The sequence below is a fragment of the Chlorocebus sabaeus genome, chromosome 12, assembly GCF_047675955.1.
Source record: "Chlorocebus sabaeus isolate Y175 chromosome 12, mChlSab1.0.hap1, whole genome shotgun sequence".
In the NCBI taxonomy this organism is placed as follows: Eukaryota; Metazoa; Chordata; class Mammalia; order Primates; family Cercopithecidae; genus Chlorocebus; species Chlorocebus sabaeus.
The window spans coordinates 27171443-27178614 of NC_132915.1; positions in this window are offsets into that span (position 1 = coordinate 27171443).

Genomic DNA, 7172 nt, shown 5'->3' on the forward strand with positions numbered 1-7172 from the left:
TCCCCCCCCCCCCCCAAAAACAAAACAAACAAACAAAAACAAAAAAAATTATTTCTTAAGATTTGGTCAAACTTGCCTGTAAAATTATCTGGGTATCATTAAAATGATTACTTTTTTAAATTATCAAGCCACTATCTTGAATAGTTACTGATAATTATTATCAATTCACTTTTAATGTGTTACATTTTTCTAGAATATTATCCATTCTGTCAGAGTTTCTATTTATTTTTTGAGACAAGGTCTCACTCTGTCACCCAGGCTGGAGTACAGTGGCACAATCTCAGCTCACTGCAACCTTTGCCTCCCAGGTTCAAGCAATCTCCTGCCTCAGCCTCCCAAGTAGCTGGAATTACAGGCACCCACCATAATGCCCGGCTAATTTTTGTTTTTGTAAAAATGGGGTTTCACCACGTTGGCCAGGCTGATCTTGAACTTCTGATCTCAAGTGATCCACCAGCCTCGGCCTCCCAAAGTGCTGGGATTGAAGGCATGAGCCATCCCACCCAGCCTCTGTCAGTTTTTAAATTTAGCATCATAAACTAGTTCATATTCATATTCATCATTTGTGAATTTTAAAAATCTGTATCTGTGGTATAATTTTACTATTGTTTATTTATGCTTTTCTCTTTGATCCCTTGATTAATCTTGCTAGAATTTTATTTTATTAAACTTCTCAAAAAGTCTGCTTTTGCCTTCCTGAGATCCTCTATTGTTCCTTAGTTTTCTATTTTATTTAATGTTAGCTTTATTATGACTATTTTCTTCATTCCACTTTCTTTAGATTTACCCTATTATTCCCTCTTTACATTCTCAAGTACAATAATTTATTTTAAATCTTTCTTGAATGTGTCGAATGCTGTAAATTTTATCTTGTTTGTTTTGTTTTGTTTTTGACACAGTCTCACTCTGTCACCCAGGATGGAATGCCGTGTTGCAATCTCAGCTCACTGCAACCTCCACCTCCTGGATTCCAGCAATTCTCCTACCTCAGCCTCCCAAGTAACTGGGATTACAGGCATTCCCCTATGATGCCCAGCTAATTTTTGCATTTTTTTTTTCAGTAGAGACAGGGTTTCACCATGTTGGCCAAGCTGATCTCGAACTCTTGACCTCAAGTGATCCGCCTGCCTCGGCCTCCCAAAGAGTTGGGATTACAGGCGTGAGTCACTGCACCCAGCCCCTCAACTTTTTTTTTTTTTTTTTGAGATGGAGTTTCGCTCTTGTTGCCCAGGCTGGAGTAATGGCAAGATCTCAGCTCACTGCAACCTATGCCTCCAAGGTTCAAGCGATTCTCCTGCCTCAGCCTCCCAAGTAGCTGGGATTACAGTTATGTGCCACCTTGCCCAGCTAATTTTTTTTGTATTATTAATAGAGATGGGGTTTTACCATGTTGCCCAGGCTAGTCTGGAACTCCTGACCTCAGATGATCCACCCGCTTCAAACTCCCAAAGTGCTGGAATTACAGGCGTGAGCCACAGTGCCTGACTTTTTTGAGACAGAGTCTCACTCTGTTACCCAGGCTGGAGTATACAGTGGTACAGTCTTGGCTCACTGCAACCTCTGCCTCCCAGGTTCAAGCAATTCTCCTGTCTCATCCTCCCGAATAATTGGCTTTACAGGCGTGCAACACCACACCTGCCTAATTTTTGTATTTTTAGTAGAGACAGGGTTTTACTATAATGGCCAGGCTGGTCTTGACTCCTGACCTCAAGTGATCCATCCACCCTGGCCTCCCAAAGTGCTGGGATTACAGGTGTGAGCCACCGCACCCAGCCTATGGTCATTTTTAAATTGCTTTACTATTTTTATGTTACTTGCAATGAATTAATTTATCCACTATTGATTTTGTTTCGTCTTTAGTTTTTGTTTGCTTCTTGTGCTGAAATTTTTGGTTTGCAAGTTTATTTTTTATGGGAGGTTTTTGTTCTCTCTCCTCACCATTCCTGGTCTAACAGTCTTGCAATTACCTCAACCCAGACCTACAGGATCCCCAAACTACAACTGGGTTTTATAATTGACAGCTCAGGAAAGATGTCGTAGGATAATATTAGTGATGTTGTTGTAAGGGGTTTCGTTTAGGTCCTGGCCAAAAGGGTCTGTCTGCTTCCCCCTACAGCACTACTCTGCCTTATATAACCTAGGGAGTGGTCAGTTTCATTTATTTTAGACTCTCCTTTCAAAGATGTGGAGGGATAGAGAGTGCCTTTCTCCAGGCCCTGGTTTTAAGCAGTGAACATATTTTTGGTTTTGTTGTATTTTGTTTTTAGAGACAGGGTCTTGCTATGTTGCCCAGGCTGGAGTGCAGTGGCTATTCACTATCATAATCATAGCCCACTGCAGCCTCAAGCTCCTGGCCTGAAGTAATCCTCCTACCTCAGTCTGCAAAGCAGGCGGGACTACAGGCATGCACCACCATGCCTGGTTTGAACCTGGTTTTGATCACCTGCCTGGCAGGACACTTAGGGCCACATTTCAAGGAAGAGTTGATTAATTAACTGCTTCTGCTTAATTTTGTGCCTAAGGCCAAGCTGACCTATTGCTTCTTACTATTTTTCTGCTGCATTTCTGATTGACAAATGTTTATCTTATTTTTTTAAATAAAGACAGGGTCTTGCTATATTGCCCAGCTGGTCTCAAATGCCTGGGCTCAAGCAGTCCTCCTGCCTTAGCCTCCCAAAGTGCTAGGATTACAGGCATGAGCCACTGCTCCCAGCCTTATTTGTTAGCATGACTGTGTCTGTTATGCTTTCTCATTATATAGTTTGTCTATTATTGGAATCATTGAAGCAAAGATAGTGATTGGAGCATAAATTTATAATACAGGGGGCACACCCAAGATGGTCAAATAGGAACAGCTCCAGGCTCCAGCTCCCAGCATGAGTGACACAGAAGACGGGTGATTTCTGCATTTTCTTTTTTTTTTTTTTTTTTTTGAGACGGAGTCTCGCTCTGTCGCCCAGGCTGGAGTGCAGTGGCCGGATCTCAGCTCACTGCAAGCTCCGCCTCCCGGGTTTACGCCATTCTCCTGGCTCAGCCTCCCGAGTAGCTGGGACTACAGGCACCTGCCACCTCGCCCGGCTAGTTTTTTGTATTTTTTAGTAGAGATGGGGTTTCACCGTGTTAGCCAGGATGGTCTCGATCTTGTGACCTCGTGATCCACCCGTCTCGGCCTCCCAAAGTGCTGGGATTACAGGCTTGAGCCACCGCGCCCGGCCTGCATTTTCAACTGAGGTACTGGGTTCATCACACTGGGGAGTGCCGGACAATCGGTGCAGGTCAGCTGGTACAGCCCGACCAGCAAGAGCTGAAGCAGGGCGAGACATCACCTCACCTGGGAAGTGCAAGGGGGAAGGGAATCCCTTTTCCTACCAAGGGAAACTGAGACACACAACACCTGGAAAATCGGGTAACTCCCACCCCAATACTGTGCTTTACCAAGGGTCTTAGCAAATGGCACACCAGGAGATTATATCCCACACCTGGCCTGGAGGGTCCCAGGCCCACGGAGCCTCCCTCATTGCTAGCACAGAAGTCTGAGATCTAACTGCAAGGCAGCAGCAAGGCTAAGGGAGGGGCACCTGCCATTGCTGAGGCTTAAGTGGGTAAACAAAGCTACTGGGAAGCTAGAATTGGGTGGAGCCCACCACAGCTCAAGGAGGCTGGCCTGCCTCTGTAGACTCTTCCTCTGGGGACAGGGCATAGCTAAACAAAAAGCAGCAGAAACCTCAGCAGAGTTAAATGCCCCTGTATGATAGCTTTGAAGAGAGCAGTAGATCTCCCAACACGGAGGTTGAGATCTGAGAACAGACAGACTGCCTGCTCAACTGGGTCCCTGACCCCTGAGTAGCCTAACTGGGAGACATCCCCCACTAGGTGCAGACCCACACCTCACACGGCGGGGTACAACCCTGAGACGAAGCTTCCAGAGCAAGAATCAGACAGCAACACTCGCTGTTCAGCAATATTCTATCTTCTGCAGCCTCTGCTGCTGATACCCAGGCAAACAGGGTCTAGAGTGGACCTCAAGCAAACTCAACAGACTTACAGCTGAGGGTCCTGACTGTTAGAAGGAAAACTAACAAACAGAAAGGACACCCACACCAAAACCCCATCAGTACATCATCATCAAAGACCAAAGGCAGATAAAACCACAAAGATGGGGAAAAAGCAGCACAGAAAAGCTGTAAATTCAGAAAATCAGAGCGCATCTCCCCCTCCAAAGGAACACAGCTCATCGCCAGCAACGGAACAAAGCTGGATGGAGAATGACTTTGACGAGTTGAGAGAAGAAGGCTTCAGTTGATCAAACTTCTCAGAGCTAAAGGAGGAACTACATAACCAGCACAAAGAAACTAAAAACCTTGAAAAAAGAATGGATGGATAACTAGAATAATCTATGCAGAGAAGACCTTAAAAGAACTGACAGAGATGAAAACCATAACACGAGAAATACATGACAAATGCACAAGCTTCAGTAACCAACTAGATCAACTGGAAGAAAGAGTATCAGCGATTGAAGATCAAATGAATGAAATGAAGCGAGAAGAAAAGTGTGGAGGAAAAAGAGTAAAAAGAAATTAACAAAGCCTCCAAGAAGTATGGGATTATGTGAAAAGACCAAATCTACGTCTGATTGGTGTGCCTGAAAGTCACAGGGAAAATGGAACCAAGTTGGAAAACACTCTGCAGGATATCATCCAGGAGAATTTCCCCAACCTAGTAAGGCAGGCCAACATTCAAATTCAGGAAATACAGAGAACGCCACAAAGATACTCCTCGAGAAGAGCAACTCCAAGACACATAATTGTCAGATTCACCAAAGTTGACATGAAGGAAAAAATGTTAAGGGCAGCCAGAGAGAAAGGTCAGGTTACACACAAAGGGAAGCCCATCAGACTAACAGCAGATCTCTTGGCAGAAACTCTACAAGCCAGAAGAGAGTGGGGGCCAATATCCAACATTCTTAAGGAAAAGAATTTTCAACCCAGAATTTCATATCCAGCCAAACTAAGTTTCATAAGTGAAGGAGAAATAAAATCCTTTACAGACAAGCAAATGCTTAGAGATTGTCACCACCAGGCCTGCCCTGCAAGAGATCCTGAAGGAAGCACTAAACATGGAAAGGAACAACAGGTACCAGCCATTGCAAAAACATGTCAAAATGTAAACTCCATGGACGCTAGGAATAAACTGCATCAACTAGCGAACAAAATAACCAGCTAGTATCATAATGTCAGGATTAAGTTACACATAACAATATTAACCTTAAATGTAAATGGACTAAATGGTCCAATTAAAAGACACAGACTGGTAAATTGGATAAAGAGTCAAGACCCATCAGTTTGCTGTATTCAGGAGACCCATCTCACATGCAGAGACACACATAGGCTCAAAATAAAGGGATGGAGGAAGATCTACTAAGCAAATGGAAAACAAAAAAAAAGCAGGGTTTGCAATCCTAGTCTCTGATAAAACAGACTTTAAACCATCAAAGATCAAAAGAGACAAAGAAGGCCATTACATAATGGTAAAGGGATCAATTCATCAGGAAAAGCTAACTATCCTAAATATATATGCACCCAATACAGGAGCACCCAGATTCATAAAGCAAGTCCTTAGAGACTTACAAAGAGACTTAGACTCCCATACAATAATAATGGGAGACTTTAACACCCCACTGTCAACATTAGACAGATCAATGAGACAGAAAGTTAACAAGGATATCCAGGAATTGAACTCAACTCTGCACCAAGTGGACCTAATAGACATCTACAGAACTCTCCACCTCAAATCAACATAATATACATTTTTCTCAGCACCACATTGCACTTATTCCAAAACTGACCACAGAGTTGGAAGTAAAGCACTCCTCAGCAAATGTACAAGAACAGAAATTATGACAAACTGTCTCTCAGACCACAGTGCAATTAAACTAGAACTCAGGACTAAGAAACCCAATCAAAACCACTGGACTACATGGAAACTGAACAACCTGCTCCTGAATGACTACTGGGTACATAATGAAATGAAGGCAGAAATAAAGATGTTCTTTGAAACCAATGAGAACAAAGATACAACATACCAGAATCTCTGGGACACATTTAAAGCAGTGTGTAGAGGGAAATTTATAGTACTAAATGCCCACAAGAGAAAGCAGGAAAGATCTAAAATTGACACCCTAACATCACAATTACAAGAACTAGAGAAGCAAGAGAAAACACATTCAAAAGCTAGCAGAAGGCAAGACATAACTAAGATCAGAGCAGAACTGAAGGAGATAGAGACACAAAAAAAACCCTCCAAAAAAATCAATGAATCCAGGAGCTGGAAAAGATCAACAAAATTGATAGACCGCTAGCAAGACTAATGAAGAAAAGAGAGAAGAATCAAATAGATGCAATAAAAATTGATAAAGGGGACATCACCACCAACCCCACAGAAATACAAACTACCATCAGAGAATACTATAAACACCTCTATGCAAATAAACTAGAAAACCTAGAAGAAATGGATAATTTCCTGGACACTTACACTCTCCCAAGACTAAACCAGGAAGAAGTTGAATCCCTGAATAGACCAATAGCAGGCTCTGAAATTGAGGCAATAATTAATAGCCTACCAACCAAAAAAACTCCAGGAGCAGACGGATTCACAGCCGAATTCTACCAGAGGTATAAGGAGGAGTTGGTACCATTCCTTCTGAAATTATTCCAATCAATAGAAAAAGAGGGACTCCTCCCTAACTCATTTTAGGAGGCCAACATCCTCCTGATACCAAAGTCTGACAGAGACACAACAAAAAAAGAGAATTTTACACCAATATCCCTGATGAACATCAATGAAAAATCCTCAATAAAATACTGACAAACTGAATCCAGCAGCACATCAAAAAGCTTATCCACCATGATCAAGTGGGCTTCATCCCTGGGATGCAAGGCTGGTTCAACATATGCAAATCAATAAACGTAATCCAGCATATAAACAGAACCAAAGACAAAAACCACATGATTATCTCAATAGTTGCAGAAAAGGCCTTTGACAAAATTCAACAGCCCTTCACGCTAAAAACTCTCAATAAATTCGGTGTTGATGGACGTATCTCAAAATAATAAGAGCTATTTATGACAAACCCACAGCCAATATCATACTGAATGGGCAAAAACTGGAAGCAT